The sequence below is a fragment of the Triticum urartu genome, chromosome 6, assembly GCF_003073215.2.
Source record: "Triticum urartu cultivar G1812 chromosome 6, Tu2.1, whole genome shotgun sequence".
In the NCBI taxonomy this organism is placed as follows: Eukaryota; Viridiplantae; Streptophyta; class Magnoliopsida; order Poales; family Poaceae; genus Triticum; species Triticum urartu.
In genome coordinates, this window is record NC_053027.1 from 446,584,834 (window position 1) to 446,597,140 (window position 12,307).

Here is a 12,307-nt window from a genome sequence, read left to right on the forward strand (position 1 = left end):
GGGCGTGATACACGCCTTTAAGCCGGACAGGGCCGGCCCCTCGCCCTAAGCGGCATAAGTCTTTAGGGACTCGAAAAACCTCGCCGAACAGCGACCAGTCTCTCGCCTTATCATGACAGTCAGTTTTAGCTTTCTCTACTAAGCTGCTCAGCCCGGCAGAACCGGGGCACAATCGCAGTAGTTCTCCTAGCGCTACCTTAGCCGATAGAGCGGAACGTAAGGTACCAAAACATAGGAGCCGGGCAAACCCAACATTTGACCAAAGACATGATTCGAAGCTGATGCATATAATGCTATAAGTTCAGGGTGCCGCACTTGTGGAAGTGTTCGGACTTTTCACACCGCATTGTGGGGTACGTGGGCCCCTAGTGTATTGGCCGTACCAAAGTGTACGGTTGCAAGGTGTCATTAATGAACACACACATATATATAAAATGCAACAATGGTCGTAATGTAATGCATTGTTTATTAAAAAGCTGCGTTAAAGCAGAGTGATATAGATAGTGCGATAAGCAAAAAGTAGGACTCAGTCCCTTCCAAGGGCAAGCTGAGGGATGATATGAAATCTGAGATCAACCTGGGAATTCCGTTGTATAACGTAGCTGTCTGCCTTCTTGGTTGCTGCATCATGTGTTCGGCAATAGTGCTGCCGGACAGTGTTTCCAGAGATTAAGGTCCTGAAAAAAGAAAAAATAACCAAACGGGAAGCCCCTAGTGCGGTTTAGGCCGCGTTTTGGGGCGTGCCACAGTTGTGCCCCCCCTCCCCACCTGCGCCCATGGTATTTTTAATGCGTAATTATGTACGCGCGGCACGAATATCGCCGTTGTGCTGGGATTTGGGTGGCCGCCGTATTTCTACGCAAGCTCAGATCATGCCAGGCGGTCTATTTGCCGATTGCCCCGAGCGCGCTTGAAGGTGTCCGGGCTTTGAAACGCCGTACTGGTTGATTGCCTTGAGAAGATGCTTTGCGCTTCTGCTGTGAGGGCCGCGGTGTGCTCCTCTGTTCGGAGGGAGTGCTCTGTGTTTCCATTGACTGTAATAACTCTACGGGGTCCTGGCATCTTGAGCTTGAGGTATGCATAATGCGGTACCACATTGAATCTAGCAAATGTGGTTCGCCCGAGCGGCGCATGATAACCACTGCGGAACGGGACTATATCGAAGATTAACTCTTCGCTTCGGAAGTTATCCGGGGATCCGAAGACCACTTCCAATGTAATTGAGCCTGTGCAATGGGCCTCTATGCCTGGAATAATGCCCTTAAAGGTCGTTTTTGTGGGTTTGATCCTTGAGGGGTCTATACCCATTTTGCGCACTGTGTCCTGATAAAGCAGGTTCAGGCTGCTGCCGCCGTCCATAAGGACTCGAGTGAGGTGAAATCCGTCGATGATTGGGTCTAGGTCCAGTGCGGCAAATCCGCCATGACGGATACTAGTGGGGTGGTCCCTGCGATCGAAGGTGATCGGGCAGGAGGACAAGGGTTGAACTTTGGGGCGAGTGGCTCCAACGCATATACGTCCCTGAGCGCACGCTTCCGCTCCCTGTTGGGGATGTGGGTTGCGTATATCATGTTCACCGTCCGCACTTGCGGGGGAAACATCTTCTGTCCTCCAGTGTGCGGCTGCCGGGGTTCCTCTTCGTCATCGCTATGCGGCCCCTTGTCCTTGTTTTCGGCAATTAACTTGCCGGCCTGCTTGAACACCCAACAATCCATGTTGGTGTGATTGGCTGGCTTGTCTGGGGTGCCGTGTATTTGACACGAGCGATCGAGTATACGGTCCAAGCTGGATGGACCCATCGTACTTTGTTTGAATGGCTTTTTCCGCTGACCGGGTTTAGAGCCTTTGAATCAAGCATTGACTGTCGTATCCTCAGTATTTTCGCTGTTAATGCGGCGCTTATGCTTGTTGCGACGTGACCTACTATTGTCATCCTTGGTATCTAAGGTACCATGGTTTTTTGATATGTTATTACTGCTAGCCAGCCAGTTGTCTTCTCCCGCATAAAAGCGGGTCATGAGCGTCGTGAGAGTTGCCATAGATTTCGGCTTTTCCTGACCAAGGTGCCGGGCTAGCCACTCGTCTCGGATGTTGTGCTTGAAAGCCGCTAAGGCCTCCGCGTCCGGACAGTCGATGATTTGATTTTTCTTTGTAAGGAACCGAGTCCAGAATTGCCTGGCCGACTCTTCTGGCTGCTGAATTATGTGGCTCAAATCGTCAGCGTGTGGTGGTCGCACATAAGTGCCCTGAAAGTTGTCGAGGAATGCGGCTTCCAGGTCTTCCCAACAGCCAATGGAGTCCGCTGGCAAGCTGTTAAGCCAATGCCGCGCTGGTCCTTTGAGCTTTAGTGGGAGGTATTTGATGGCGTGTAAGTCATCACCGCGGGCCATGTGGATGTGGAGGAGGAAGTCCTCAATCCATACTGCGGGATCTGTTGTGCCGTCGCATGATTCAATGTTTACAGGTTTGAAACCTTCTAGGAATTGATGTTCCATTACTTCGTCTGTGAAGCATAAGGGGTGTGCGGCACCTCTGTATTGGGCTATATCTCGACGTAGCTCGAATGGGTCTTGCCCGCTGTGTTCGGCCCGGCCGGGTTTGCTTTTACTGTATCCGGTGTGACGTTTGTCGTCTCGTAGAGTGGTGCGCCCTCGTGGTCCGTAGATCGATCTTGAATGCTTTGCCTTGTCCTCCAACATGTCTCGCAGATCTAGTGTATCTCCCCATGCCTTTTTATTTGAATGGCATTGGGGTGGAAGCTGAGCTTTTGGCTGGAATGCCTCTCTATCACGGCCACGAGGTGGCCGATCAGCCGTGTCATATGCTTCTTCCTCCAGTCGGGGTAGTAACCTGCGCCTTGGGTAACTCTTTGAGGGGCGCTCGAGTTTATATTCCTCGGCCGTGAGGACTTCAGTCCATTTGTCAGCTAACAGATCTTGATCAGCTTGAAGCTGCTCCTGCTTTTTCTTCAGGCTATTTGCTGTGGCCATAAGCCGACGCTTGAAGCGCTCTTGTTCGACGGGATCCTCTGGGACGGCGAATTCATCGTCGCCGAGGCTTGCCTCGTCTTCGGAGGGGGGGTGTAATTGTCATCCTCCTCCTCTCCATTTGCCGCTCTCTCAGGAGAGCTGGCTCCTTCATCCTCCTGCTCTAAGTCTTGCTGGAGGGGATTGTTGTTGTCTTCGGCACTGTCTGGAGTATTATTATCTCCTATGCCGGTATCACCACTTTTTCTTTGGCGGGACTTAGAGCGGCGCCGCTGACGTCGGCGCTTGGGTTGCTTCTTGGAGGGGTCATCCTCCGCTATCTCGTCGCCATTTCCTTCATTGGGTGTATCCACCATGTATATGTCATATGACGAGGTGGCTTTCCAGTGCCCTATAGGTGCTGGTTCATGTTCGTCTCCTACATCGTCGTCCATACCGTCGATGTCTTCGGAGTCGAAGTCGAGTGTTGGTGTCAAAACCGGCGGATCTCGGGTAGGGGGTCCCGAACTGTGCGTCTAGGCCGGATGGTAACAGGAGGCAAGGGACACAAAGTTTTACCCAGGTTCGGGGCCTCTTGATGGAGGTAAAACCCTACGTCCTGCTTGATTAATATTGATGATATCGGTATTAAAAGAGTAGATCTACCATGAGATCAGAGAGGCTAAACCCTAGAAGCTAGCCTATGGTATGATTGTATGTTATGATTGTTGTCCTACGGACTAAAACCCTTCGGTTTATATAGACACCGAAGAGGGTTAGGGTTACAAAAGGTCGGTTACAAAGGAGGGGATATCCATATACGTATTGCCTAGCTTGCCTTCCACGCCAAGTAGAGTCCCATCCGAAGACGAGACGAAGTCTTCAATCTTGTATCTTCATAGTCTAACAGTCCGGCCAATGGAGATAGTCCGGCTGTCCGGCTGTCCGGCCAATGAAGACGAGTCCGGCGTGCAGTTGTCTTCGACATTGCAAGGCGGGTTCCTTCTCCGAACACGTCACAGAAGAATTTGAATACGAGGATAGTGTCCGACCCTGCAAAATAAGTTCCACATTCCACCATAGAGAGAATAATGTTTTTGCAGATCTAATTTGCTAGCTTGTTTTGGCAACATGACGTTACATCATGGCCCGATGATTATTCGAACCATTTCTTTTAACCAGCCCCGCACATAACGCGAGGCAGTTTTTCAACACGTCTTGTCAAAGCACAGATCGTGTCCCCTTATTATGGGATTCTCATCAATACGGGCGTGGGTAACCCAACCGCACCATCAATTGCGGTGCTTGGGGGATAAGCGAGTTTTACCAGGCAAGTGGGGATGCTTAATTTTGTCCGCCCATATAAAGGGATAAGGATTCACCTTTCTATCCATGCCTTCTTCCTCCTCTGCTCATCCGCTCCCGCACACTCGAGCTCTAGCGCCCGAGCTCTCACTTCCATCTCAACCTTCTCCAACCATGTCCGGAGCAGGAGGCAAGTGGATGGTCTCCTCTGTCATGGAGGGAGACGTCAAGAAACTGAGGAGAGCCGGATACCTGCCCGACGACATCGCGCACCGGCTCCCAGATGAGGGGCAACTCATCCCCACTCCCAGGCCCCATGACAGGGTGGTATTCCTCACCCATTTCCTCCGCGGACTGGGATTCCCTCTCCATCCCTTCATCCGGGGGCTCATGTTTTATTACGTCCTGGATTTCCACGATCTGGCCCCGAACTTCATCCTCAACATCTCGGCGTTTATCGTCGTGTGCGAGGCCTTCCTCCGCATCAAGCCCCACTTCGGCTTATGGCTGAAGACCTTCAATGTCAAGCCGAAGGTAGTGAGCGGCCGCCAGGCGGAGTGCGGAGGCGCCATGGTGGGAAAGATGCCCAACATCACATGGCTCGAGGGCTCCTTCGTGGATACCATAAAGGGGTGGCAATCGGGTTGGTTCTATATCACTGAGCCGCGCGACCCCGCATGGGTAGCGGCCCCCGAGTTCCGATCTGGCATCCCCATGCGGCTCACCTCCTGGAAAGAGAAGGGCCTGTCCTAGGGTAATTCAAAAGAGCTGACCGGACTCCAGACATGTATTCAAAACATGGTGGACAAGAAGCTGAAGCTCGTCAACATAGTCCAGGTTATGCTCATCCGCCGGATACTCCCGTGCCAACAATGGGAGTTCACCTTGTGGGAGTTCAACCCGGCACAACACCGAACTCTAAACAGGCTCTTCGACACGACTCATGAAGATGCCGGGAGGGTGCTGTTCAAGGGCGCCATGGTCCCTCCCCCCATTACTGAGGATCGCGGATTCAGCGCGAGGCGCCAAGCCAGTGCGGTAAGCTGTTTTACCTTTCACAGGATACTTGTTTTCTATATAGATTGACTCTATGCGGGATCTAAACTCTCGTGCCATTAACAGGACTGGTAGAAGATGGCCGGACAAATCGACTGTCCGGCTCCCTTGCCCGAAGGCCCTGCAGACGCCCTTCTGGCGAAGATGTTGACTTCGGCCCCTTATAAGGTGCCGGAGAAGACCAAGAAGGCCAAGGGAGCTCAAAAGAGTTCCCGACGCCAGGCGTCGTCGGACTCACCGTCCGATGACTCTGCTGCGCACTCTTCCCCCGAAGACGAGGAAGAGGAAGAAGAGGTTCCCCCACCGACTGGGGGAGACAAGAAAAGGAAGGCCGCCCCAATTGGGGAGGCCGGAGCATCCAAGAAGGGAAGGACTCTCCTTCCGGACAGCTCCACCGCCGCCGACAAAAGTGAAGACGAGTGGTTGCCCAGGGCCAAGCCCCAGGGGAGATCGTAAGTATTCGGATACCAAAGTAACCCATAGGATTCCTTTGTCGCATTGCTTTCCCTAATCGCAGAACATAATTACACAGGCCGCCACGAGCCAATATCGAGGTATCATCGGACGGCTCCCTGGGTTCGTTGGACATGGATAGCGATCCAGTCCCGACTGCCACCTCCCCTCATCCTCCCGACGACGCCGAGGTGTTGTCTCAAGAGGCACCGGATCAAGGGGAGACAGTCCCAGAGGCGCCTCAAGGCGACCATCCGAACTCCGGGAGTAGAGGGGACGGGGCCCCTGAGAGCTCCGAGTTCGGCCCTCAGCCGAACACCGCGCCGGAACCTCCAGCAGTTCCGGGCTCAAGCAGGCTGTTTCCTTCTAAGAGGGGAGAGACGCCTGTGCCGGTGACCTCTGTCCATTCAGAGGCGCCGGACAATCTGTTGGAAGCGCTTCCATCGAGGAGGAGCAACGCACTATCATGAGTGCGATGATCCAGAAGGTTCAGTCCGCCAAGAGCGGATTGACTGAAGCATGTACTAGCCTTCTAACAGGCTTCGAGGTAAGTGTTTTAAAATGTGGTAGAAGTATTACCGCATAGACAGTAGCCCCTGATGCTTTGTTCGGGGTTCGCAAAGAAAAGCCGAACAGAGGATCAAATAATATCGCAGGAGTCTAATATAAGTATGTCAATATGCATATGCAGGCTTCTCTGCTGGCTTCCGCTGCACTAACTGCGGAGGTCGCCGTTTTGAAGCAGGACCTCGATGGGTCCAAGAAAGAGCTCGGCCTTGTCAAGAGGCAGCTCGAGGAGAATGAGGGTAAGTAATACCCCGTCTATAGATATATGTATATAAAAAAGGACGCGATTGCAAAATGATAGGATCATTGTATGTTTTGCCAGGGGCCACGACCGAGGTGGCGACCCTGAAGCAAGCGCTGACCAAGGCCGAAGATATAGCGGCCAAGGAGCACACCGAGCGAGAGAGCCACGAGGCTCGAGTGGGCGAGGTGCAGCAAGAGCTCCAGGCTCTCGTGACGAAGCATGAGGCGTTGGAGCTTGACTTGAAGACGTGAGAGTCTGAGCTTGCCGCGGCCCGTGAGAGCACGAAGAGTGCCAAGGCCGAGGCCCAGAAGGCCCTTCAGGAGATCGACAAGATGAAGAAGATAGCGGCGGGTAAGGCTTTATATATGCAAAGCAAGCATGTAAAGGTGAATTACCGATTACTTACCCGGATCTGGAGCTCTTCAGGAGCATTCGCAGATTTGCCCCGCACTGTGTCCGATGCCGCACAATTCTACCAGGCCGAGGACGGAAGCTCGACGGAGAAGTTGTTCTGGTCTCAGTATGCTGAGGCCGAACATCCGGTGCCAATGAGCGACCAGCTAAAGCAGATGGCCGAGCTACATAAGGCGGCCGATCAGGCCATGAAGGGATTCATAGTCCGGTTGTGGCCTGGCGACGCCCTTCCGAACAGCTTCTTCGGCCTGGTGAGGCGGCTTGTGGATGCCTGCCCCCGGCTGGAGGTCGTCAAGCGATCCGTCTTCATAGAAGGTGCGCGTCGGGCTTTCGCCCATGTAACAGTGCAGTGGGTCAAGCTAGACGCCGTGAAGCTGATCAAGGAGGGGCCCACCGAAGGGCAAGGAGCACCGCCATCCCGAGATGTACTACGAGGGTGTTCTGCCGGGTGCCCGTCTTATCGCGGATGATTGTTCGCAAAATGTAATATTTGAATGAGACTTGCTCGTGTTGTCCTGTATGTATGAAAAAATTTATCATGTTCGCTATGCAACGCTTGTTAGAATTTAAAATATTACCTTCTGTTTGGCTGTTTATCCAATCTGAGAGATGGCTAGTCCTCGGCTTCTGCCCCCATGCCACTGGTTCTGGGGTGTTCGGGATAAACCTGAGCACTCTTGTTCCCATGTTTGGGTCCTTCGAGGGAGGTGCTCAGCACAACGAACAAGGCAACCGAACTAATACTGCTTTATCACTCTCACTTAGCCATAGAATTCTATAATTACAAATTTCGGCGAAGCCCCTGCTATTCGGAAGGCCGAATTCGGGGCGTGATACACGCCTGTAAGCCGGACGGAGCCGGCCCCTCGCCCTAAGCGGCATAAGTCTTTAGGGACTCGAAAAACCTCGCCGAACAGCGACCAGTCTCTCACCTTGTCATGACAGTCAGTTTTAGCTTTCTCTACTGAGGTGCTCGGCCCAGCAGAACCGGGGCACAATCGCAGTAGTTCTCCTAGAGCTACCTTAGCCGATAGAGCAGAACATAAGGTACCAAAACATAGGAGCCGGGCAAACCCAACATTTGACCAAAGACATGATTCGGAGCTGATGCATATAATTCTATAAGTTCGGGGTGCCGCACTTGTGAAAGTGTTCGGACTTTTCACACCATATTGTGGGTACGTAAGCCCCTGGTGCATTGGCCATACCAGAGTGTACGGTTGCAAGGCGTCATTAATGAACACACACACAAACACACACACACACATATATATATATATATATATAACAAAAATGCAATAATAGTCGTAATGTCATGCATTGTATATTAAAAAATTGCATTAAAGCAGAGTGATACAGATAGTGCAATAACCAAAAGAGTAGGGCTATGTCCCTTCCAAGGGCGAGCTGAGGAATGATATGAAATCTGTAATCAACCTGAGAATTCCGTTGTATAACATAGTTGTCTGCCTCCTTGGTTGCTGTATCATGTGTTCAGCAATAGAGCTGCCAGACAGTGTTTCCAGAGATTAAAGTCCTGAAAGAAAAAGAAAATAACCCAAATGGGAAGCCCCTAGTGCGGTTTAGGCCGCGTTTTGGGGTGTGCCGCAGTTGTGCCCCCCTCCCCACCTGTGCCCATGGTATTTTTAATGCGTAATTATGTACGCGCGACACGAATAACGCCGTTGGGCTGGGATTGGGGTGGCCGCCATATTGCTACGCGAGCTCAGATCGCGCCAGGTGGTCCGTTTGCCGATTGCCCCGAGCGCGCTTGAAGGTGTCTGGGCTTTGAAACGTCGAACTGGTAGATTGCCTTGAGAGGCTGCTTTGCGCTTCTGCTGCAAGGGCCGCGGTGTGCTCCTCTGTTCTTAGAGAGCGCTCTGTGTTTCCATCGATTGTAATAACTCCGCGAGGTCCTGGCATCTTGAGCTTGAGGTATGCATAATGTGGTACCACATTGAATCTAGCAAATGCGGTTCATCCGAGCAGCGCGTGATAACCACTGCGGAACGAGACTATATCGAAGATTAACTCTTCGCTTCGGAAGTTATCCGGAGATCCGAAGACCACTTCCAGTGTAATTGAGCCTGTGCAGTGGGCCTCTACGCCTGGAATGACGCCTTTATATGTCGTTTTGTGGGTTTGATCCTTGAGTGGTCTATACCCATTTTGCACACTGTGTCCTGATAAAGCAGGTTCAGGCTGCTGCCGCCATCCATAAGGACTCGAGTGAGGTGAAATCCATCGATGATTGGGTCTAGGACCAGTGCGGCGAATCTGCCATGAAGGATACTAGTGGGGTGGTCCCTGTGATCGAAGGTGATCGGACAGGAGGACCAAGGGTTGAACTTTGGGGCGACTGGCTCCTACGCATATATGCGCCTGAGCGCACGCTTCCGCTCCCTCTTGGGGATGTGGGTTGCGTATATCATGTTCACCGTCCGCACTTGCGAGCGAAACCTCTTCTGTCCTCCGGTGCGCGCCTCCTGGGGTTCTTCCTCGTCATCACTATGCGGCCCCTTGTCTTTGTTTTCGGCAATTAACTTGCCGGCCTGCTTGAACACCCAACAATCCCTATTGGTGTGATTGGCTGGCTTGTCTGGGGTGCCATGTATTTGACACGAGCGATCGAGTATACGGTCCAAGCTGGACGGACCCGACGTACTTAGTTTGAATGGATTTTTCCACTGGCCGGGTTTAGAGCCTTTGAATCCGGCATTGACTGTCGTATCCTCAGTATTTTCGCTGTTAATGCGGCACTTATGCTTGTTGCGATGTGACCTGCTATTGCGGTCCTTGGTATCGGAGGTACCATGGTTCTTTGATATGTTATTACTGCGAGCCAACCAGCTGTCTTCTCCCGCACAAAAGCGGGTCATGAGCATCGTGAGAGCTGCCATAGATTTCGTCTTTTCCTGACCAAGGTGTCGGGCTAGCCACTCGTCTCGGATGTTGTGCTTGAAAGCTGCTAAGGCCTCCGCATCCGGACAGTCGACGATTTGATTTTTCTTTGTAAGGAACTGAGTCCAGAATTGCCTGGCCGACTCTTATGGCTGCTGAATTATGTGGCTCAAGTCATCGGTGTCTGGTGGTCGCACATAAGTACCCTGAAATTTGTCGAGGAATGCGGCTTCCAGATCTTCCCAACAGCTAATGGAGTCCGCTGGCAAGCTATTAAGCCAATGCCGCGCTGGTCCTTTGAGTTTTAGTCGGAGGTACTTGATGGCATGTAAGTCATCACCGCGGGCCATGTGGATGTGGAGGAGGAAGTCCTCAATCCATACTGTGGGATCTATTGTGCCGTCGTATGATTCAATGTTTACAGGTTTGAAACCTTCTGGGAATTGATGTTCCATTACTTCGTCTGTGAAGCATAAGGGGTGCGCGGTGCCTCTGTATTGGGCTATATCGCGACGCAGCTCGAATGGGTCCTGCCCGCTGTGTTCAGCCCGGCCGGATTTGCTTTTACTGTATCCGGCGTGACGTTTACCGTCTCGTAGAGTGGTGCGCCCTCGTGATCCGTAGATGAATCTTGAATGCTTTGCTTTGTCCTCCAATATGTCTCGCAGGTCTGGCGTATCTCCCCATGCCTTTTTAGTTGGATGGCGTTGGGGTGGAGGCTGAGCTTTTGGCTGGAATGCCTCTCTATCGCAGCCATGAGGTGACCGATCAGCCGTATCATACGCTTCTTCCCCCAGTCGGGGTAGTAACCTGCACCTTGGGTAACTCTTAGAGGGACGCTTGAGTTTATATTCCTCGGCTGCGAGGACTTCAGTCCATTTGTCAGCTAGAACATCTTGATCAGCTTGAAGCTGCTGCTGCTTTTTCTTCAGGCTATTTGCCGTGGCCATAAGACTGCGCTTGAAGCGCTCCTGTTTGACAGGATCCTCTGGTACGACGAATTCATCGTCGCCGAGGCTTGCCTCGTCTTCGGAGGGGGGCATGTAATTGTCATCCTCCTCCTCTCCGCCAGCCGCTCTCTCAGGAGAGCTGGCTCCTTCATCCTCCTGCTCTAAATCTTGCTGGAGGGGATTGTTGTTGTCTTCGGCGCTATCCGGAGTGTTGTTATCTCCTGTGCCTGTATAACCACTTTTTCTTTGGCGGGACTTAGAGCGGCACCACTGACATCGACGCTTGCGTTGCTTCTTGCAGGGGTCATCCTCGACTATCTCGTCGCCATTGCCTTCATTGGGTGTATCCACCATGTATATGTCATAGGACGAGGTGGCTTTCCAGTGCCCTATAGGTGCTGGTTCATGTTCATCTCCTACATCGTCGTCCATACCGTCGATGTCTTCGGAGTCGAAGTTGAGCATGTCGGCTAAATCATCGACAGTGGCTACAAAGTGGGTGGTGGGTGGGCGTCGAATTTCTTCGTCGTCCGCATCCCAATACTGTTGGCCATAATCTGGCCAGGGCTCTCCTGACAAAGAGAGAGACCTTAGAGAATTCAGAATATCGCCGAAGGGCGAGTGCTGAAAGCTATCCGCGGCGGTGAATTCCATGATCGGCGCCCAATCAGATTCGATTGGCAGGGGCACGGATGGTTCGGGGTCCGGAAGAGAGTCCGGCACCTTGGAATCACGGGCTGCGCAGAGGATTATGCTGGTGTTTGGCTCGATCGTCGTCGAGACTGCAGCCCCTGAGGCGGTGTCTAGCCACCCGTCCTCGATTGGCGCAGCTGGCTCCGAGCTAAGGGTCGGAGCTGATGCGGGCGCGGCCTCTGGGGGTACCGTCTGATGGCAGAGCTACGTCATACCCATCGTGACAGTGCGTCGCGCCTGGCTGTGGCTCAAATCCGTTGAAGATCAAGTCCCCACGGATGTTGGCCGTGTAATTCGAACTTCCAAATCTGACCTGATGGCCAGGGGCGTAGCTTTCAATCTGCTCCAGATGGCCAAGCGAATTAGCCCGCAGTGCAAAACCGCCGAATACGAAGATCTGTCCGGGGAGAAAAGTCTCACCCTGGACCGCATCGCTATCGATGATAGTAGGAGCCATCAAGCCTAACGGCGACGACACAGAGGAACTCTCAACGAGAGCACCAATGTCGGTGTCAAAACCGGCGGATCTCGGGTAGGGGGTCCCGAACTGTGCGTCTAGGCCGGATGGTAACAGGAGGCAAGGGACATGAAGTTTTACCCAGGTTCGGGCCCTCTTGATGGAGGTAAAACCCTACGTCCTGCTTGATTGATATTGATGATATGGGTGTTACAAGAGTAGATCTACCATGAGATCAGATAGGCTAAACCCTAGAAGCTAGCCTATGGTATGATTGTATGTTATGATTGTTGTCCTACGG